The 24240-nt window shown below is 35.0% G+C and overlaps 1 long non-coding RNA gene across 1 annotated transcript; it reads left to right on the forward strand.

Annotated features, from left to right (window-relative positions):
- The first annotated feature begins 10838 nt into the window (after positions 1-10838).
- Positions 10839-23569, forward strand: LOC134477760 (uncharacterized). Its single transcript, XR_010049956.1, has 5 exons — positions 10839-11027; positions 12319-12438; positions 14116-14184; positions 17046-17151; positions 23344-23569. It is a non-coding gene; the product is annotated as an uncharacterized LOC134477760 (long non-coding RNA).
- The last annotated feature ends 671 nt before the right edge of the window (positions 23570-24240 follow it).

Genomic DNA, 24240 nt, shown 5'->3' on the forward strand with positions numbered 1-24240 from the left:
AGGGGAGACATTGAGGCTTGAGACAAATTTACAATGATTTTCCGATTCAAGTTCTTACATTAATAATGCTTATGAAATTTGTGAGGATTGGAAAACAGATTGGGAGATAAATCAAACTAGATCACACCGTAATTTCCTTGACTGCCCCTTTTATTCCTCTCCTCCCCTCCCCTCTCCTCCCCTCTCCTCCCCTCTCCTCTCCTCTCCTCTCCTCTCCTCTCCTCTCCTCTCCTCCCCTCCCCTCTCCTCCCCTCTCCTCCCCTCTCCTCTCTTTTCTTTCCTCTCCTCTCCTCTCCTTTCTTCCCCTCTCCTCTCCTCTCCTCTCTTCTCTCCCTCTCTCTCTCTCAGTTTTGGGGATTGAATACACAGCTTCATGCACACTAGGCAAGGGTTCTATCCCTGAATGATACCTTTCTTTCTTGATGATTTGATAGACTGGATTATTTTCTTCCAAATTTTAAATGACTCCATTATGTTTTGAGAGCAATAAATTCTGTGATTAAATTCTACTCTGACTTTTTTGTGGTTCATGGAACTTTATACTATTTTTAAGAATAACAAGCAGAAGCACACACACTTTAAAAATAAGTTCCTGTACTTAATTCGAAGTAATACATGCACATTACTAATGAGAACAGAAGGTCTTATAATGAAAAAGTAGGTGTTTCTACTCTACAATCTAAGAGGTAAGATTTCAAACAAATTTCTACACTTACTTATTGATTTTGTAATCTTAAATAGTACTCTTCTATTGCTATTTTGACTTGCTAAATTTAAATAATCTATTGATTCTCCTTTCTTAATTAACCACTAAAAAGAGATTATTTCCTAATGCCAGTGTCTAATAGCATCTTGTCTTAGTCTCAGTTCCCTAGGAAAAAATTCTGGAAACAAATCTGTATGCAGGAATGCTATTGGAGAGTGTTCTCAGGAGCATGTGCCACCTGCAAGGGTGTGAGACAGGCAAGATGGGGCACAGGGAGACATTTGCAGAAACGAAGCATCATCTCTGAAATTGAAATGGCCTTTTAGAGTTGCATTGAATGATAACAAGGAGACTGAGCATTTTTAGATTCACCTAGACCAGGAGTTTTCTGTGAGCTGCCTTTGAAGAAGAGGTCTATTGCTGGTTGGAGCAGCTACATTTGGCAGAAGAGAGTTCTTAAGGAGAATTCATGGTGAGTCATCTGAACGCAGCCCTGCTGTGCAGGAGTGAAATCCATGGACCTAAAGAGATGTCTGGATGGTACACCACAGCACTCATTTCAATGTTGTTGTTTTAATACACGAAGTCATAGTTAGAACATCCATTTCTTCTGCATACTTGACTTTCCTGTAGTTTCTAATTGACTTAATTTTTTGATGATAAAAAATGTACATACTCACTTTACCACAATATAATACAGTCTCATCTGAGATTAGGAAATCACATTTTCATTGGTGAAAAGTTACTCCTTATGAAACAGAAACCCCGGTAGTATTGATATCTGGCATGAAGTATCATTTCATCACTGAGCTCATTTTCATGAGAATGAAAATGGTTTCACTAATGGTTCAGTTTGAGGACTAATGTGGTTATTCCAAAACTGACTAATGCTTGCAAATAATCTTTTTAGCCAAGAAAGAAGAGACACACAGATCATGCCCATAGTTCACTTTCATTTCTTTTTTTTTTTTTTTTTTGTCTTTTTCCTTTTTATCGGTACCGGGAATCGAACTCACGACTGCCTGCTTGCAAGGCAGGCGCATATGCCGCTGAGCTAAATCCCCAGCCCCTTTCATTTCGTTCTTTATATTTTAAAGTATTAAGACAGACTCTCCCTAGTAGTTCAAGCAGTACTCTAACTTGTAATCCTCCTACCTCAGCCTCCCCGAGTACTAAGATTACGAGTGTACACCACCCTTCCTGGCCCAACTTTCTCAATTTTTAAAACATAGGTGGTCTTATTTTAAGGTGATTGAGACATCGTAAAGTCTTTGTAAGGCATATCAGAAAGGTAATTATTCCTACGTTTTAGATGAAGAAAATGAGAAATAGGGAGACTGTGAGACAAAAGTCAGGTCGAAATGAGTAACCAGTATTTCAATTACATTTTTGCTTTGTTTTTTAAAAAAACTATAGCCATAACTCATAATCTACTTTTTTAAAAAAGTAGATTAAAAACCAGCCCTGCTTAAAATCATTGAAAGCGAAGTCTCCTTGCTGAATAGCTTGTCAGTCCCCATCAAGGACTTCTGTATCTTGTTAAGTTAATCAGCATTCTTTGGGCACCCAACACCTGGCAGCTCATGTCTATTTTGCTTTCCTTCTTTATAAATATAGTAGTATTTTAACATGATTAATTAAAAAGCTGAAAATTCCATATTGATGTAAAGGATCAATAACTGTAAAAATTTTTTTCCTAATTTTTTAGCAGAAGTAACTGACAAAGACCAAGACACTTCAAACTAAAGTTAAAGTCCCTTACCCCAGTATCTATAGCCTCTACTTTGCACCATTTTATTCTCAGGTTCTGTAAAATTGTTTTTTTTTTTTTTTAGGTTCTGTATTTAGTGAGATCATATGGAACCTGTCTTTCTGTGCCCCACTTACTGCATTTAAGTATCTCCAAATCTACCCAGGTTGTTGCAAAGAACAGAATCCTATCCTTTTTAATGGTCAAGTAGAGTTCCATTGTATATGGACCCCATTTTCTTTATCCACCCATCAGCTGAGGGACAGTCAGGTTGCTCCCACTGCTCAAGCATTATGTGTGCCACAGCAATCAATGTGAGAGTGCAGGTGCTTCTTCCACACACTGATATGAATCAGTATGATGCCTTTGAACATGTACCCCATAGAGGGATTGCTAGATCATATGGTAGTTTTATACTAAATTTTTGAGCAAATTTCATACTGTTTTCCAAAGTAGCTATGTTAATTTACATTCTGCCCAACAGTGTATAAGAATTCTCTTTTCTCTATGTCCTCAGAAACACATTATCTTTAGTGGTTTTGATAGTAGGCATTTTTATTGGAGTAGGATGGCATTGCATTTTGGTTTTGATTTATATTTCCTTGATGGTTTGTGATGATGGGAATTTTTTTTCCATGTACCTATCAGTTAGTATGTCTTCTTCTGAAATGTGTCAGTGTAGATCTATTTACTATTTTTAATTGTTTTGCTTTATTATTTAAGTTTTAGGGTCTCTTCTATGTATTCTGGATATCAACTTGTTAGATGTATGCACCACAAGTAGCTTCTTCCATTCTGTAGATTGTCTCTGTATCGTGAGTGTTTCCTTGGCTATGCAGATTTCAGATTTATGTAATTGTGTTTATCTTTTGTTGTCTTGTCCAAAAAATCAGTGCCTATTCAACTATGAAGAATTTCTCTTATATTCTCCCAGAAGTTTCATACTTTCAGTTTATACATTTGTCTATAATTAATTGAGTTGATTTGGAACTGGCAAAGGATAGGGGTTTAGCTTCACTTGCTGCATGTGAGTATTTATTTTGACCAACACCATTTGTTGAAATGGCAGTCCTTTCTCCAATGCATGTTCTCACCACCTTGTCAGAAACCACTTGGCTATTGATATGTGGGTTTCTCCATGCTCTCTGTTTCTGTCTTTTCAGATTTAAAAAAAAAATATTGCCTTTGCCCTGCTTATTGTTTCCACCATTAATCTTAAGGAGTAAAGAGTAAATTGGAAAAATATTCATGAGCTATTTTTCCATATATCACTGTATTTATCTTTGCAGAAAAACATCTGAGCAGCTGTACATTAGACTACTTATTCCATATTTTGAGCTCTTCAATCTTCCATTTTATACTTTGAATGTCAATTTTGTGGGTATATATGCTTGTTATATGATCACTGAGGTACTCTAATTTATTGTCCCTGAGCTGTGAAAGACAATAATTGGGTAAGCTGGATAACTGTTTGTTTTGCTAAGTTTGCACAAACAATAGATGGTGACTGTCTCGTTCTAAAGTGAAACATGAGATCATTTTGACCAGTTTCACATGAATATTCAAAAATATTTCTTAGTCATGTGATTTGTCCAATTTAAATTTGACATTTTTCTTTGTATCATTCTACCTCTGCAACTTTCTCTTTCAAAAAGTAATAAAAATATTGCAGTTGGATTATGAAAATGGCTTTGTAGTTACAGATATTTGTCCCAGTTGGGTTTGACTGTTTTTCCTAATACTTAAGAAAGTTTGGTGCTCTCACCATGCATTTGATCATGAACAGAATTTAAAGAGGAAAAACAGAATGCTGTTAAGAAAATGTACTAGATTTTAAAGCCAAATCCGGCCATTGCCTTCTTATAGGATAGCCTTTCATGCTAATTTTATATTTGACATACTTCCAATTACCACAAGGTGGCAAAACTTGTAATTGACTTAGATCATTAAAATCTCATGAGATTTGGCTTTTGCTAGCCAAAGGCCTTAACATAAAAAAAGTGAATTTTGGTGGCCTTTTACTTTAAGGGATACTTCATGTCCTTGGATTGCTTCTTTTTTAAAGAAAAACAATAAAATCTATCATTAAAAGTTGATTCTTAACAAGGCACTACATCCTTTAAAATAGTTAATTGTTTATAGTGGATATTACTATAGAAATCAGATCTTCTGATTAACAAGTAAATTTACAAAATATTTCCAAAGGTTTTTTCATAAATCTGCTAAAATTCCATTTAGCTTTGGAAATCCCTCCAGATCTGGAAGTTATTCTGAAACCTCTAATATAATCCCCTTGAGCACGCTCTTAAGACCCTCAGCTTGCATTGGTACTTATCAAATGTATTTAAATATTTGGCAATAAAATTAAAATGTGAAAACTAATATAGCAATTGCCCTGAAACAGTGTTTTCCAAAGAGACTTTGATCATCCAGAAATAAATCTATGGAGACTTTTTGATATTTATATAAAAAGGTTGTGTTCTGAAATCGCTTCTTATAAAAATAGCCTAAGAATATAATAAAAATAATCTGTATAAATTAGCTATATTCCATCAGAAAAACAGGGAACAGGGAGAGTAAATTCGCCTTCAGGGCTATCTTCTATTTTTTGTAAAGTTGATGTAGAAAATTCATTTTACAAATCAAGGCTTTAATGGAGTATTTATTCACTTTACAAAATAACCTTCCATAGAATATTTTATTAAGTAACTGTTCTCAGTGCATTTAAAATATGATTCATTCCTGTAACCCCAGCACTCCAGAGGCTGAGGCAAAAGCATGTTGTAAGTTCGAGATCAGCCAGGGCAACAGAATCAGCCTACATTGTATAGCAAGACATTGCCTCAAAAAGACCAAAAAAAAAAAAAAATTCAATTAGCAGAAAAATAAAGTTCAACTTTTAAAGAATATAAATATTATATAAAAATAAGTACATATAATTATTTTAGGCAGTAATTTTCAATTAAACTGCTGCACACACATAGATGTATGCATATGTGCTATGTATAGATTTGTGGAAATAGTTATGTTTATGTTATTAGTCATCAGATAAAGTATATCTTTGATGTATTAATTTATGTGACTATAATATACATGTTAGTTATGACTGTACAACAGATAGTTTGTTTTTTTAAAAAAAAATAAAATTTAAGTGAAAATTTTTAATTTTAAAAATTAATTTTTATTACAGTGTTACTTCAGTATATGTAAAAATATAGATAGAATTATAAAATGCTTTTTAAAAATTTTATTTTTTTGGTACTGGGGATTGAACTCATGGCTTTGCACTTGCAAGAAAGGCACACAGGATGCTGAGCTAATAACTTCTGATATATTCTCTAAGGATAAACAATTGTTTTTTCATTGAATTGATTTGGTACCAGTATTTCTTCTATCTATTCAAACATGGTATAGATAGCTTGTTATGTCGCTTTATTTTGTGAATTTTTAAAATGATGTAGTATCAGGCATGTCCTCCGTAGCTTAATTTTGCCACTCAGCAAAGTGTCTGTTTTAGCTACTTTTCTCTTGTTGATGACACAAAATATCTGACACCCAAAATTAAAGGGGCAAAGGGTTTTTTTAGCTCATGTTTTGTGTAAGTTTCAGTCCGTAATCTGCTATAATCAAGGCAGGGTGGCAGAGGAGACAGACATTGCAGTGAAGAAATAGTTCATGTCAGGCAAAAGACAGCACAAACAAATGGGGGACAAGACAAACCTCTTTTGTTCCTAATACTGTGTGCAGGCTACTGGATTAGGGCAGTGCCAAGCTAATCAGTGGACTGCTTTATTAATCAAATACCATCATCCTAGCATTGGACACTCTACATGCAGCCTCCTCTGTAAAAGCCCCACCCATGACTGCATAAGGTTTTGGGGGGATGTCTAGACACAAGCCGTAGCAATGTCCTGATACTTCATTCACATCATTTATGTGAATTTGTTGTTTTTTGTCCAAATTATGCATAGAGCACATTGTACAGATACATCTTCTTTTTTCATTCTGATGAACCTTTTCACTATTAATTTTGTTATTCCTGCAGTGCTGCGAGAACCATCATGCTGTATGTCTTCATGCACAGATCTTCGTGTTGCCCAAGACTAAATAACAAGAAACATAGTCCATAGACAAAAGGAAATTCATTCATCTATTTCATTTTACAGTACTCAGATATCCTGTTAAAATGACTACAGATATTTATTTTCCACCAGCAATATCTAAAAAAGATACAGTCTGCTGAGAAAACAGAGTATCATGAGTAACATTTAAGAACTGCCATTCCTTCCCATTTTCATCACTTTTTAAGATTATGAAGTATTGTATTTATCCAGGCTTGAATTCTTTGATATTTGTCTGGCTTCTAGTGCAACTTTGAAATGTTTATCACTTGTGTGTATTTCTAGTTCTATAAATAATCTGATCGATATAGGCATTTTTCAGCTTGCCTATATTTCAGTTGGGTTTAGAAGTCTCTTTTAAAATAAACTTTAAGAGTTTTAAGATATATTCTGAGTTTTAGTCCTTCTCAGTTATAAACAATGCAAACATATCCAAATTAATGCTATGTGAATTTTTCTTGGTATCACTTGTCTTACTGGCATTTTCTTCAAGTATAAAATATTTTGGCCTTTTTCATGTATTATTCTTTAAGAAGATATGACCTATCCCAAATTTCTAAAAACACTTTGCCTACATTCCTTTGAATAGATTTTAAAATGCCTTAGCAAATTTAGAGCTTTAATTCACTTTAGATTTTATTATATTTATTTAAAGATAAATGACAGAAATCTAGAATCATAACAGCACCTTTTTCGCTGCATATAAAACATACATTTCTTTGTGTGTGATAGGTCTATATCTGGGATTTTTACTTTTTTTCTGCTAATGGATGTTTTTATACATCTATCTCACCCTTTTGTAATTACCACAATTTTAAAAGAAATCAGAGCTTCTGGAGAAAAACCTTGTTCCAGAGCTAGGACAGCAAAAGTATAAAGCGAGTCAAGCATATCTTGGGCCAGAAAGTAGTATTACAAAATTATGGAGTCATGTCCAAGAGACCAAGGAGATGGCCTGAAGGAGCTTGTGCCAGCCAAATTTGCACCAATTTTTAGTTCAAAATAAGTGACAGTTGCAACATATTACATCCTCTTGACTACAGTTAGAATACATCTTTTAATGTAGCTATGAATCGATATGGGAAAAGGAAGCCCTTAAAAAACAGTGCCATTTGTTGTTAAATTATTTGCAATGTGAATCTCATTTTTTCCTTAATTCAAGATTTCTTAGAAGTTGTGATTTTAAATTACCAGTTAAATAGATAAGAATGGTGATATGTGTTTGTGGTAATAATGGTAGAGATTTGTGCTATTTACAATTAATCTCTGATTTTTAAAAATTAGAGTTAATACAGTTATCTCAAAGAATTTGTAATTTTTTTGAAGGCACTGAGATACCGTGTGTAGAAAAATTTTACAAAATAAATTCTGTTAATTTTTCCTGTGTTAGATACAACCCCCTCATTTAAATACATATTCTTTTATTTAAAACATGAAGTTTTACTAAACTACACATATAGCTCTCTGTACATATAATATCTACAAAAGTGATAGAAATTATTTTTCTTGCAGCATGAGAAGTCTAGGGTAGCAGTCATACTCTATGATGTCATTTCTCAATTTTTTAAAAGTCCCATCTATTGTTACACTATTCCCATATATCGTTACACTATTTTTAGTAGGTATCTTTCTTCTTTATGGCCACCTCTTGTTCATGAGAAAGTTGTTTTGATTTTTCATTTATGGTCCCATTCTGTCCACGAAGAGAGAAGAGTGGCACTTTGGTAGTCATACTGGAAAGACTGAGTACACAGAGATATACCCAGTAGTCATCTGCATATATGTCATTGGTCAGCGCTGTGACAAGTAGCTGCTCCTATAACTGGTGTAGAACTAAAGAGAGAGCTGATTTGTAGAAAGATGGCTTGGATGATCATGCAGCTTTGTGGAGGACGAAATGAAGTCTTTCAGGAGAGTGTGTAAACAACAAACAACTTAGGGCCTAGGAGCAATGCCAATTATGAAAGATGAGCAGAGGAAAAGAAGTCTGCAAAGGAAATAAAAATCAGCCAGCCAAGGAGATTGGGAAGCAACAGGAGACTTTAGAATCATAGTTCAGCAAGTATTTCAAGAACGGCCATGAATCAAAGATAACAAGAACTGCAGAAAATGTGAGATCATACACTTTTTTTATAATATCCAAAATCGTGTGATTTTTCCTCTTTTCTTCTAGTTGTGACATGCTATAGCTAAGAAATCACTTCTCCAAGGTCCTGCTATCAGGGCCCCTAATACATGATTGGTCTTCTGTTAAGCTATCAGTAGGCTTAATTCACTTCGTTTTCATCATTTTTCAGGAAATCTAAAGAAAAAATCCTAACAAAATTTTTAAGGAAGAAGTCTAAATTCACTGCTCAGAATGATATTTTCTGTGAGCCATGTTTTCCAGAACAACCAATTCCTTGGGACATATCTAAGGATCAGTCTCCCCAGGGCCAAGCAGAAGGGATAATTTCTTTGCAACATTCTGTTTTCTTCTAAAACACTCAGTTCAACACAAAACAACAGAGAAAAAAAAAAAAAAGAAGAAGAAAGAAAAAAAGAGGGGGGAAAAAGCCCTTATCTACACAGTTGAGATGAATAGACTTGATTGGGCTTGCACACAGCAGGCAGGTGATGGCCACTGCCTATCTATTTCAGGACTAAACTTCAGTCTGGCCACAGGTGTTTTTCCTTTTTTGGATCTGCGGCCCTGCCATCATTAAGTTTGCCTGAGGCAGCAGACAGCATCTGAGAGACCAAAAGATAGGGGGAGGCAGGGTGCAGAGACAATCCAGCTGACATTTTAAGCAGGAAATGCAACCATCTGAATGTAAAGAAGATAAACCCTGTCTCTACACAGATTGTTCACTCAGGGGAAATTGAGGTAAAATATGACAGAGTTTAGAGAAGACGAACACTGTGTGTGCTTTTGCGATCACCCTTGCTCCTGACACCTTAATGGTCTCTTTACTGAGAAAGACTGAAAAAAGAGGAAAGTGAAGTTTAAAGTTTTACAGTTTTCTGTCCTGAATTTGATAATTATTTAAAAATATGTACTAAATCTATCAACATAAATATAAAACAGATACAGATAGGATATGGACTTTGAGGAGATTCTCCTTAATATAGGTAGACTGTGTTGCTGTCTGTGAAGTATATTGCTCGAAAATTCTTTAAACTATGATATTTGAGAAAATTCTTTAAAATTCTTGACTTGTATCCCTAGTAATTTCTCACTTATCAACTGTTCTGAATTTCTTTCACAAGGGTCAAATATTTCAAATTTGAGTTTGGGCTTCACACCCAAGTTCCCTTAGAAAGTGAATATATTTAATTTACCTGTGAATATAAATGAAGCCATAGCTTGAGATCATGATTTTACAAGAAGGGTGCTACGTAGAAAGAACAGAAAGGGGAAAGTGATCAATGTGTAGGCAGTGTTGCTGAGACTTTGTACATGGGTTTGGATTTTTTTTTTACGCTGATGAGTATATAAACTACCCTGGAGTGTATATTAGTAAATATATGCAAAATGCAGATTGTACTTCTGCATATGAAAAATTTCAAATCATAAGAGGAAAAATTATGTAAAATAAAATGAACATCGTTGCTTACATAATTTCTAAACATAGCTTAAAAGTACAGATTCATAGATTTTTAAAATATAGGGATCATCGGGAAAGTTAATGGTTTCATATGCTTGTTTTTCTTTTTGCTTTTTAAACAGAGTAGAAGGATTTTTCCCCAGTTGTTGAAAGCTGATTTCTATAAAAGATTATAGAATCTTTTATTTAAAATGATCTTAAATTTTCATGAAAGCCCAGTCACTTATTTTGTAATCAAAATGTATTTTTAAGAAAATTCTTTAAAAATTATGCATTGTGCCATTCCTGTAGTTGTAGGGAGGAAAATGATGCCTTATATTAGAACAAATACTTTTTAAACATCAGCCCAGAAAATCAGCAGCATTGCCAGAGTTAGAGATGAGAGATTTATCTTGTAGGTCCTATTCTAATATGCTGGATATTCTTGTCTTTCAGTTATCACACAAAACCATCCTTGTAGCTCCAGAGAAAAAATTGATTTTTTTTTCATTAAGTGAGCCAAAGACATTTTGGCAACCACTTTCTAAATTACTACAAAGGCTATTATTTCTCAGTCTCCTACTTCCACCCTATTCACAATGGTGAGTCAGTTTCAAATCATGAACTCATTCCTCTCAGAAAAGGAGTAGGTGATATTTACATGACTGTCTCCTTTACAGGGATAATGCTTCCAGGGGGACTTCAGAAGTGCGAATTGTGTAATCTGCTGAGATACTGCTCAAGGTTCTCCATATTTGGAATCTGGGAATGGTTTCCTCAAGCTAGAATTACTTAAGAATGCTCCAGGGGTGACCTGACTGCTGTTGGGCTACAGAAACTGTGGTGAATTGTATCTGGACTTGCATGTAAATCACTGCTTGGAGGTACTAATGATGATAAACAGTCATTAACTTTGAGTTTCATCCCAGAATCTGAGTCCTGGGCTAATGGATAATAGAGAAGGATTAGACAGTTTGCATGTGCATTCCAACGGGCACACGGAGTCTTAGCTTATTAGGAGAAAATGCTCTGTTCTTGATGTTTATCACTATGATACTTTCAAGGGTCAACAGATGCAGACAATTTTTTGAGTTTTAAATGCTCCTGTGCATATATGAATCATAAAATATAGTTTTTTGGGGATAGATTAAGAATAAAGCTACAATGAAAGAAATCATGATTATAAATCAGCTCCCTTTCATCACTGGCATATTAGGGAAACAGAAGTAATGTCTCTTTTTCTAGCTCTTCGTTAATTATTTTACAAAGTATAATCTTTATTATGGTATTTTTTAGTGGTGCTAATATAAAGCCTCAATGTTATGAAGAAATCAATCATGTTTATTCAACAGACATGGTTGTAGCCTAACTTGCTGAAGGAAGGAGGACTGTAGGGAGGGCACAGAGTGAGAGCAAAGGGCCTGCCTGCCTTTGAGGGCACTGAGGTGTCCAGGAGCCACAGACATAAGCAGTTAGAAGCAGAGGAAGGAGACGGGTCACAAGACAGTGTAAATCAGAGAAGGTTTCCTTGTAGAACTGATGCAAAACTAGGACTTCAAAGGACTGATAAAGTTTGAATATGAAGAGATAAGACACCAAGAATTCTAGGAGATAGTGTAAGGAACTAAAAGAGTAAGTAAGATACAAAGTCTGAAATACGTTTTGAGAAAGTGAAAAACACTACTCACAAGAAAAGATCAACTGGGATGAGATCAATGAGAAATAAAGGAAGGGAAAACAAAATAAATATGTATGTACACATATTTACACAAATACATATATATATATATATATATGTTCATTGAAGGGTGCTTACATTTGTTGATTAATCTTGCATGCATATATCTTGTAATCTGAGCAACTACTCTGAAGACAATACACAATATATTCACCATTGTTCACTTGTTATTATCCTGTTTTGAAACTCTGTATTGTTCCTATTTTTGCTCACTTTTCTCTCTTTAAAATAAAAGAAATTGAATTAAAAGAATTCTAGAAGAAGAAACTAATGCAATCAAAAGCTTAGAAAATTAGGTAGAAAGACTGACGGCCACATGCTGGAAATAAGAAAGTTCATTTCAACTGAATTTTTATTAATGAATTCATAATTTGATTGTTTGAGTGCTTAGCAAAATGTATCTTGTTGCAAGAATACTTTCACTGCTTTATGTATAGGATTTATTACTGCCTTTGGAGGAGATCGCAAGTGGTTATGGGAAAGACCAAAGACCATGAGGGTGATTGATATCAGTGCAGCTGCGGAAACCCGTCATGACAAAGGAGAAAACTGCTCAGGTGGGCATCTCACAGAGACTCTAGAAATAAGTATGTTGAGTGGGTAAAAAACTCTACTACCGGGCAGTGGTTGGATAACATTTTTGACTTCTGGATTTTATCATCAATGTTCATTTCAGGAAGTTTTGTTTTGTTTTTATTATATCCCTCAGATTATTTTTCACACTAATTTATACTATTTTCAAGATTCAGCAACCAGTGCTACCTGCTGAATGAAGCATTCTTTCCTCTATAGTTTTTGGCAAGTGTTTGTCTTATCCTTTATTAGATACCAACATAAATAATCTTTTTTAAGCCTATTTATTCTAATCCACCGCATCCCACCCAGGAAGTATTTTGAAGTAATACTGGTGGTTGGTAGAGAAAGGAATAAAGAATTACTGATTAAATGCATACATTTTAAAATTGCAGGTCTGTTTGCTGTTTTACTATGAACCATACATATGTTTGTTCTATTTTCCTTTGTGTCATTAATTATTGATTTGATTGCTTAATTCTTCTTAAGAAAGTACATATCTGCACAGTCTGCAACGTTGGCCATCCCACCTATGATTTGGGGCTTTAAAATTAGTATTCTGAGTGTGTGACCCAACTCCAATACTTTAGTCAGCAAGAACCAAACAAAAGTGACGATCTACTTACCAGACTTGGAATTTTGCTGTATATGGGAGGGGCAGATTGGACCCTCATTGTCCTAGAAATTGGGATTTTAATGGTGTTTTGTTTACTATTCCAGAATCACATCTGAGATTTCCACCGATGATTTTGAATCTTTCTTTTTATGAAATTCCCTTGCACACCTCATCTTCCCTGTATTTAGTTTTTGTGACCACTGTGATTCTTGGCATCCTCCTGACTCTTAATAATGCTGACTGTCTACAATTTCTTCCTCCATTTTTTTGAGTATCTTTTTTATAGAAGCCTATAAACTACCTCATTAATCAGATAGTGTAAAATCCAATTAGAGGCATTAGAATCCAGAAATACAAGTGTTAAGGAATGTATTTCTTGATTGACAAGGAAGCCAAATAGACCTATCTATTTAGAATCTTAGCAACAATTAGCTGCCGTAGTTTCATTTATTGTGACATAAAAAATCTGGTTTACTGAGAGCTCTATTGAAGAAGATTTCTATGATATGCACCATGAGAAAATATCTTCAAACTGAAATGATTGTTTTGCTGTAATAAATTGAACCATATGTACACTATGTTATTCAATCTTTTTTCTTCAAGGCATAAATTGATATTAAAGAACATTTAAGTCATAACACATGGTTATCCAGGCATGAACGAGGCAATAACCCATATAAGTTGTCAAGGTGAAGCCAAAGCATTTATTAGAGGTTTGTGTTGTTTTTGAAAAGTGCATGGTTGGATAAACATGGATTAGTGCTATTATGCTGCTACGATGACTCAAGTGTGTTTTTACAGTGTCAGTAATTTTTATGTTTAAAAATCACTGGTGCAGTATATTAGCTATAATTTATGTTTATCATCTTGTGTACTCTAATAGGTTTCAACAAACCATTTAACACTTCAGCTTGTGCATATACATTACTTAATAGGTATTTATCTTTAAAAAAGAGATACTTAACGGGACTTTCAAAGCTTGCAACTGCATGCTAAGAGAGAATACTGCAGTATGTCACATTAACTTTCTTTTTCCTGTTTGCAGTTAACTTTGAACAGTCTGGCCACTTACTTCTTTGTTTGATGCACCTCAGAACAACATGAGAAGACTAAAGTACGTAAAGTCCTTGTCAGCAAGAATGACACCAACTTCTCCCAGCACTGAGTGTCCGTCACACTTGCTAAGTAGGGTGGCTGCATGATATAGCCAGCACAGCTAAAAATGTGACAAAGGTCCAGCGATCAGTCACCACATTGTGGTGTCCTTTCAGTTTATTTAAGAGTAACTGTATCTATGAGGCTTCTCACACATGGTGTGACCTGGGTTTCTTTCTTCGGCAAGGCTTGGAGAGAAATGTAGGGGTGAGTACAGAGGAGGAGGAGTGGGCAGGGAGTCAGATGGGACTTCCTAGTCACAGGAGGTTTCTTGCAGCAACACAAGAGGAGAACTTCATTTATCACAACACTATCGATTCTCCCAAATAGTGCTATGCTTTATTGTTTATGCTGCAATGATGACCTATTTCTCTTTTGGATATTCTACATAGATGAATTACTGGAGTTTAGTCTTTTTGTAAAGGAGATTGATTCATTTTTAAAACATACTCAGAATAGGGAATGTGGTGGTAAGATTTATGTCTTTTTTTAAACTATATTTTGACTTACTGACAAGGATGACAAAGATGGAATTGGAGGGAAAACACTGAGGAAACTAGTCACTGCTAAATAAATGATGTCACTTTACTCATTTTGTGAGATAGACAGGTAAGGGTTTGTTTGGAATCCTGAAATTATGAATATACTGATACACTCAGTAATAAATATTTAGAAAGAGACTATAAATTCTCTGAAGTCAATCAAGCACATGAGTTGCCTAGGTTAGCAAACAAGATAGATTTATTATTCACTAGAGACAAATTGACCAAGATGGACTGTTTAGTATCATGAACTAACTTTTCCCCTGTGAAACCAGTCATGTCACTTTGATACCTTAATACAAACTGTCCTTTACAACTTGATAATCTTTTCAGAATTGACAACTTCCACCAACTGAACCAAAATTGTTTCTTAATTTCAAACTTCACTACTTTCATGATACTATCAAAATTTTATGCAAAATATTTTGGACAATTCATATGAAAATGAATATAATTGTGTTTCCCATGAAGAGAATTAGAGGCAAAACTCATTAGCATTCTGCTTGAATATTTTCAATTTCAAAAGAATCAAGAAAGACAATGATCTAGCCAAAAATGTCGGATAGAACTTTCTGCAGTAATGTAGAACTTTCTGAAAGATTGCATCTTTTTATATTTGAGCTATCTAAGACAATAGTCAATAGTCACATACAATTGAATACTTGACAAGTGGCTAATATGACTGAAATTGTATGTATTTTTAATATTAAAAATCGCTCATCACTAATAATTACCGTATCAGATAGTGCCAGGAGATCAGCCTTGTAAAACAAAGTCCTGAAGAACTATTTACTTGTGGGATCAGTACTGGATTGAAAAAACAGAATTGATGATTGTGGGAAGACAACCACAAGTGCCATCTTTTAAAAGTCACTCGAGGACAAATAAGAAAGCATAAGAAAGAAGAAGGAACCCATATAGATTTTTCAAACCTGCATCATGAGAGATTTAATTGTAAGAGCAAGATGTCGATAATTGAAAACTAATGGCAGTCTATGTGAGTAAAGACCAAGTTACAACAAAACAGATGAAAATTTGTTTAAGCTTATATTTAGAGAGCAGAGTGTATACCTAGTAAGGAAGTATTGATGCACGTAAGTATCTTTGCTATTCATATTTATCTTTTGCTCTAAATAAGGATTTTTGTAAGTAGAAAGTAAATATGTATGCACACATATTTATAGATAATGTATATTATATAAATATATATCTGTATTTATACAGTGATAGCTTGGTTCACAAACTTAATTTGTTCTACAATTTTGGGAAAGATATTTGGAAAAAAAGACCACAGTCCTGTTTGTCACCTGATGTAGAATTTGCAAAATAAAACAAAAACAAAAAACCTCAAATTTTGTCAAATGCTTCTGTTTGCAAACAATGTAGTTTTAGTTCTGAAAGTACATATTTCTATATATGTGATTACCATATACGGTAAATGTTTAAATTTTTAAAATTATACTGCAGTAAAAGAGACATTTTCATTAATCCTCAAAATACGTTCTCTCTTGAATCGCACTTACCCTGCCCTTCTGCTGCTTTCTGCAGCAGTTCTAGAAGTCCTGTTTCTTCCTGTCTTTATCAATGTAATGAAAAATATTAGAATACTGCTGCAAAGTCCCATCCAAAGGAAAGGAAAGTTACTCAAAGCTTCGTGGTGTGTTCCCAGCTCCCTTACTGACCAGATCTGGCACCATGTGACAACGGGCTCTTCTCAGAGGTCAGAATGACTGTGCAGGGTAAATGGTTGAATTGATTCTGGATATTAAGGTAGTCCTGACAGTGCAACTCAAAGCTTTTACCAAAGAAATCCCCTAGCATTGCTTCAGAAGGTGACAGGAACAGTGAGATAAGAGGGTTCAAGGCACGGACGGGGAAGGGTTTTGATGGCGATTAATAGAAACTTGTTTTTTGCTGTAATTATTTTTCTCTCAGCTCAGAAAATGGTAATTCCATTCCTGGGTACCCAAACTTGAACTACAGGACCTTACCTACTTTCTCACTTTTCTCTCATCTCCAGTACATAATTAATCACAAATCCTCTCTTATCTTTTATACAGAACTCATATTGATCCTCTTAAAATTCTTTAAGGGTTTGTGGAGTGAAATGTCTACCATATGCAGATACTGAAGACCAAATTCCCAATATATGAAGGGAACTGGAAGAGAGGCTTATGGCAGATAATTAGATCATGAGGCTGAAACTCTGGAACACGAACTAGATTCCTGAAAAGAAAAGATGCGAGTTTGTGTCAGCTCTGTCTCTGCTCTCCTTTAGGCGAGGATACAAGGAAAAGATGTCCTTCTGCGAAGCAGGAAGACAGCCTTCTCCAGACACTGGACCTGCCAACATCCTGACTCTGGACTTCTCAGCTTCCGCAACTGTGAGTAACAAATTCTGTTATTTAAGTTGCCCACCATCGGGGATTTTGTTTAGCAGAGCAAACCAACTAGGACAAAGGGATTCTCGACTCAAGTTAGTGCTCAAATTCAATAGCACATTGTCCATGCCACTTTTTCACCTGTCCCTTTATCTTTCAAATCCTGAAAGATGTTGAGTTACATATTTTCTGTTCTTACCGAGGCCTCACACCCCCTTATCTGGCTTTTCATATTTGTATGTACAGTATATAATGTTTCTATGATTTCCTCCCCATTTCTGTCTTTAATACTCACTTCAGGATCTCTTTCTCTTCAATTCTTCTCCATCACGTCCCACATCCCCCTAGAAAGAAAACAAGTAATCTGACAGTCTTATTCTATCCTCTGACTCTAGTAGTTATGACACTGATTATGATTTTCTGTTTCCTTACTTCCCAATGGACTGGAACTGTGTGGAATAAGAAGGTGACTTGCTTGTCCTTACATGTCCACTACCCAGTGGTGGCTGACACTCAGCAGGGAGTTCTGGATGTCGCATGAATGAATGGAGATGTGGCCATGTTCAAGGTGTACATAGCTGCTGGGGCCTTGCCGTGGCTGGCATGTTCCTCCAGAAACTACCATAGGTTAAGTGTCCACAAGTTGGAAAACTTAAATACTCCTCTATTTTATATTTATCTAATGACCTAATGCTTTATTTCTGAAGAATTTTTAGCCTGCCATATAATTAAGAAGGAGTACTTTAAGGCCACTCATTTAATGTTTAATAATCCTAAATAAATGAATTAATAAAAAGAATTTGGGGGCTGATACTTTATATAAATATTGTTACTTTTCAATGTTTTTGATATCTGTGGTATTTTCAGAATTTTAAAATATTTTCTCATGTCATACCTATTTCCTAATTCTTAATAATTGTTCATGTGTATAACTAGTGTGCATAATTTTTTTTCTTTTGCTTAAAAATACCTTCAGAATTGTGTTAAGCCTCAGATCTTATAAAAGAAAGCAAAAGTATTCACTTTCTCTAATGTGCAAAATGTATATATTATTTGGAAAAAGACTAAAAGTTAGCTTTTGTTATAAATATGGGCACATTAATTAACCTCCCTCTATCTCCATATCCTTACTACAAAATCAAAAAGTAGGATTAGATTGTCCCAAGGCCCCTGAAAACTCTAAATTCTATTATCTACTTAAGCTTAATGTGTAGTTGGCTATTTTGTTCCCACCTATGGCATACATGGTTTTGCGCTGGGGTCCTATAGGTATAACATTAGGAAAACACCTGGTCTCCTTCTTTGAATCAGTAGGTAATGTACTTACATAGGGAAAAGAAGAAAGGGAGGACCTTAGGTTAAAGGATGAGAGGACATTAGATTAAAGGGCAGCAAGACGTATTGGTGATTCTGGTGGAAAAATATTAACTATGGTCAGTATAACAGGTATATTAGTCTTTAATAAATAGCTTAATTTATTAACTCACTAGGAATTTATTTAAGTATATGACTCAAGAGCTAAGTTAGCAATACAAATGAAAAAATTAACAAAGTCTATGCCTTCTAATGATTATACAAAATAGTTGGTAAGACAGAGAGGCATAAAGAAGTTCAAAACAGTCATCTGGAAAGGCTAATGGAAAGGAAGAATATGAAGTGGTGGGCTGAATATGGTCAGATGCAGAAATAATACATGGAGATAGGGAGTGAGGTGGGGATGCATCAGTATTTGGAATAAATTTCAAGCATGTAATAAAGTATGAACATGAGCTCTAAGAAGAAATGTAATTTCAGATGTTGGACTTTTTCATGGCTAAAATTTTCCAGGCAGGTGCAGTGGGTGAGGGCCACAGAGGGGATAATAGAAGACTGTGCTCAGCACATACTGTCTCTAGCTGAGAAAGAATGTTGCTACTCTCCTCCAGCAGACTCTTAGGTTGGAGAAGGCAGAGCCACCATTACACAAGGCTCATCCCACACCCACTATAAAAAGTGGCCATTCAAACATATGAGAAGGCTGTGATAGACAGCAGAGACGAATGTAAGGAGATGCTGCCCGACTTGATATCACAGCTAGAAGAAGCAAGATATGGTGGCAAGGCTATGTGATTCAGCGTTCTCATAGATTTTATTATATTCTAGTGTAATTACTCTAAATATTATTACTGCATTAGACTGCAGTTTTTCTTACAGTATTCTTAAAATACCTTCATTGGGATCAATACAGTATTCAAAACTTTTAATTTTCTCAAATTATAAGTATGCACAAAATTAGAGAAGATACTGCCATGTTCAGAATATAATGTCCACGCATAATGGTTACCAACAACTTTAGCATTCTTGTTTAATCCACCTTTTCATTCTTCAAATCCCAGGTATCTCATTCATTTACCTCTGAGAGAAAAAGACCTTTTGGGATAGAGATTTAGCTCCATGGCCTACGTACCTGCCTGGGAAGCATAAGGTCCTGAGTTTGATTCCCAATACCAAATTACAGTTTTTAATATTATCACACTGAAAAATATTACACTAGTTCCTTATAACCATTGATCAGTCTGTTTAGCATTTCTAAATTATTCTAAAAGACTGTCACTTGTAGTTTTCAGTCTTTTTGTTCAAGTCAGGATCTAAGCATGTTCCACACATTTAAAATCATTTTATGATCTCCTCAAAAATTAATTTGCAACAGACTGACTTACTGTAAAGAAACTGTGACACCCTCAATGACAAAGGCCTGAAAAGTGGGCTGTGGTTATGATTCTTTGTCATGCTTTCATTTTGGAGTCAACCTGGGTTCAAATTCAGGCTCTGCTCATTTTTGTTCTGTGATCTTGAGTTTAATCTTTGGTTAAGTTCCTCCATCTGTAAAATGAAGATGAAGAAGAAGCTGTCTCATGGAATCTTTCCTAGGATCAAATTAAAGTGTCTAATGTTAGAGGATTTAGAATAGTGTCTACTACAGGCAAGCCTTGCGTAAAGGTCTGTTAAATAAACAAACAAACATAAATACATAAAATCAGGTTGTACCTGTGACACACTAAAAGTGAATGAATTGTCCAGGGATGGAAGGAAGATCTGTTCTTAGTCCAGAAATTATGGCCACAGTACATTTTCCCACAGAATCGTGCAGATGACACACATGCGGTCACACACACATAAGAATTGCACAATTTTGTATTAGAAACAATACACACGGAATTTATAAACCAGATTATTATGGAAAGATTATTAAGCAGATTCCTTGAGCTCCGACTTTGTTGTGGGTGTGATGATCAAAGAGAGACTGGAGGAGGCTGAAGATTGGCAGGAGGTGAACATCTAGGTATTCATTACTCTGGTTCCATCCCTGCCAGCCCAGGAGTTGGCAGTGATGATTCCTCAACTGAAGACAGCAGTGCTTATTAGGCAATCCTTTCAACTAGAAGGTTCTAGAAATTGCTCCCTGTACTCTCTCTTTCAGATCTACAGGTACAGTCTCCCCATAATTATTGTCTAGCTTTAAGGTTCTTCCTTTATTCCCTGTTGACTTTCCATAATAGTCTCTTCATTAAATTTATACCACTGACACATCTGAGTATGCCATTTGTGTTTTTCCTGGATGTTGACTGGTATAGTTTAATAACAGGTAAGATAGGAAATTTGTCTATATGATGCCTTGATGGATAACAGCTACATTTAGAGAGATCTTACTCTGTGAGAGGCACTCTACTTCCAGATGTATATTCCAAGTTCGTTTAATTCTTACAATTATTCTACAGATTACAAAACGAAGGCTTCAAGAGGTTGGTTACTCCAAACTGTGCATTTAGTGAGGAGAGTTATTTAAATGTCAAAAGAGCATGTCCTTGTGGTATAGAGTACAGGCTCCAAAGTCTGACTGTCTAGATCTAAATTTTTGTGCCACTTTTATACTCTTGATTTTAGGTACATTTCAAGGGATCAATTTCTTCAATTAAAAAAGGGATAAAAATAGCACTTACTTCACAGGGTGGTTGTGAGGATGAAATGTGTTAATTTATGTAACACATTTAGAGAACTTGGCTTATAGGAAATGCCAATATATGTTTGTTCTTATCTATGAATCCAAAGCCCAAGTACTCCACTGTACTCCCTCCTATCAAAGAGAATGTACTATTTACTCACAGTGTAATGCCCTATCCCCAGGTTCAAATCTTTGGCATGATGCTCTATGTTTTGCACAGTGGAACAGTCTTTCATTTAGAAATGAGGCGCTTGTGTTATAAAAAGTAAAATAGTTTTTTTTTTTTCACTGTCAGAAATGCAAGTGTCAACAGTGTCACGGAAGTCATGGAATCGCTTGTTTTTATTGAATGAATAGAACTCATATAACATCTTAAATATCATGAGGTTTATGATTCTTTTATTTGTAAAGTATGTGTAAGAGAAATGAGAGGTTTGGCTTACAGTCTTTGTGTTGTTTTATTATACTTAAAAGAGGGATTTTTGTGGGCACTCATATGGTTAATATGTAAATAAACTTTTGCCTTAGATGACAAGTAAAGTGAATTTCAAATTGTAAGACCCTTTTTATTGTCCCAGAAAAAATAAACTTGTACAAACTTCATAAATAACCATGTACTCTGATCCTTTAAAGTCATAAGACTTTAGAGAAAAGAGCCAGTGAGAGAGTAAAATGGAAAAATATGGGAAGAGTTGAGTCAAACAATCTCAGGCATTTTAGATGTTTCTGATTTCTTGTGTTATATAAAAATATTTTGACCATGTAACAAAGTTATAAATGTATAAACCTATAATTTGTATTTCTTCATCTTGATCCAAGATAACACAGATAAAAACAATTTTTAAAAAATGCTAAATATTGTATTATAGGCATTACAGGGAGCTTTAGTAGACATAGCCCCACAATACTCTTTATTATATTCTCTGCATAAAAGTCAGAAAAACCTTGTTGTACAGAGGATTACAGAAAATACTACCAGTGTTTCATTACTATAATGAGCTTTATCAAGTCTTTTAACTTTTATGTATCTTGAACAAGTAATAGACATTTTAAAAGAATTACCATTTTTGTTTTTGTTCTTTCTGACTTATATACTTTTTTATTAATATATTTAATTATGTGCTTATCAATCACCTGACACTCAGTGTGTTGCATGCTTGGTCAGCACTGGGAATGAAAAGGCAAACAAGACTTACAGCTGTCCTCAAAATGCTCACAGTCCAGGAAGAGATCATGCTGCCAAACAATAAGCACACAACCCAAAGTTTTTATAACTGAAATTTCATAGTCAGCATATACAAAGCCAAAGAGATATACCTATACAAATTTTCCTCTTCTGGAAAATGTAAGGCTTAAAGAATCACTAAAACACAGAGGAGACCTGAAGGGAAATTTGAAGTATAGCAAAATATGTATACAGATGATAGTGCCAGGCAGGCTATTAGAGACATGGGGTTGGGGTTCAGGAAAAAACCCTGGCCCAAAAACTGGTGAGTCCACAGCATCTAGGCAGAAGGTAAAGGGATGCAGGGATGCAGAAGAGATTTCCAGGGACAACATGTTACAGAAGCACAAAGGACAATTGTTTCAACAGAGTTTAAGACAGCCTCACTCCATCAGAGATACTAAGATAAAAATGTAGTTTATGTAGCCTGAGTATGGTTCATATCCTTCTCTGAAAGCCATTTGTAAAAGGTATCTTCACTTTAAGGAAGCGAAAGAAAGTTCAGAAGAGGAAAAAGAAGCCGATATGAATTTTTGTCTTCTCTAAATAAGATGAAAAGGTGGAGACTTGGCCTTAAATTCGAAACATTTTTTTTTTTGTATCCCTACGAAAAACATGTGCCAAAAACTCGGGAAGAAATTCTGATTACAGCATATTCTTGTCTCCAAGAGGCAATAAGAGGTTTGTGAACTTAAAAGTGGGTTTGAGGCTCACTTTTAGAGAGTGATTTATAAACATATAGATTAAGTTTCCTGGTAAAATTAGGTTAGGAACCAAGGATGAAAGAGTTTACTGAGAATGCTGATGCCAAACTGTCTTGAAAAACAGAAGAGTGTTATTTACGCACCTAAATATGCCTCTGGGTTTGACTCCTCATATTATTATAGATAGTTATTGAAGAGTTGTGTAACACGTAATCAAGTGTCTGAGTACAATAGCTTTGATGAACTGTCTCTGAGTTTGATTCCTCTGATCTAATCTCCCACAGGTCTCTGCTGGCAGCTACTCTTACACCCAGATACATGAACTGGGACCACGGAGGTTTGCAGTGGGATAGTGAAGAAGTCTGTGTAGATGTCCAGATACCTTTCCATGCTGAGTAACCATCCATCTTGGTGACGTTGGGCAAATCCTAAAGTCCTGGTGATATTCATGAGCTTTGATGTTCTCATCTGTAAAATGAAAAATAAAGATTGAACATGATAATCTAAGTATCATCGGGATGGAGAATTTGTCTTGCTTTTGACCAATTCTCACCTAGAGCAAACATTCTATCATTATTCATTTAATGACCTGAAGTTACATTAAGTATGTAAGATTATCCAGCATCAAAAGATATTTAGTAGTTATTTGTGCCTTTTGAAAATTACTATTTTGACAGCATCTTCCCACCTCTTATGCTGAGGTATCTCACCATTTGCCTACATATGTTAAAGATGTCTATGAAAGAAACACAATTGGTCTACTTCCTTACACTTAGGAGACTCTGCCCATCCAAGAGAAAGCATCACTGGATGAAATATTGTTACAACCAATATTTCAGAGTTTTGCTAGTGGTTTGCAAATATTGTTAATGAGATCATTGTAGGACTAAAACCGTAACAAGTGTCAAGTCCAAAAATGTTGAGAAATACTGCCTTTAACGGTTTTCTTCATTTTTAAGCTTTTCTAAGCTTTTATTATTCATATGTGAATCATGATTCTCCAGGAGGGAAAGAATAGTTTCCCAACCCAACTTGAGTGGAGGATTCTTTCCTAACAGAACATCCCATTGTACTGAGATAATTCCTTGTGAAATGTGGATTTAATCATTAGCTAAAAGAGTATACACAGAGCAAAAGGATTTATTTTATAGGGCAGTAAAATGCTTTTTTAGGTCAGGGAA

The sequence above is a fragment of the Cavia porcellus genome, unplaced genomic scaffold, assembly GCF_034190915.1.
Source record: "Cavia porcellus strain 051 isolate PalLab524CR breed Dunkin Hartley unplaced genomic scaffold, mCavPor4.1 scaffold_10, whole genome shotgun sequence".
Lineage (NCBI taxonomy): Eukaryota > Metazoa > Chordata > Mammalia > Rodentia > Caviidae > Cavia > Cavia porcellus.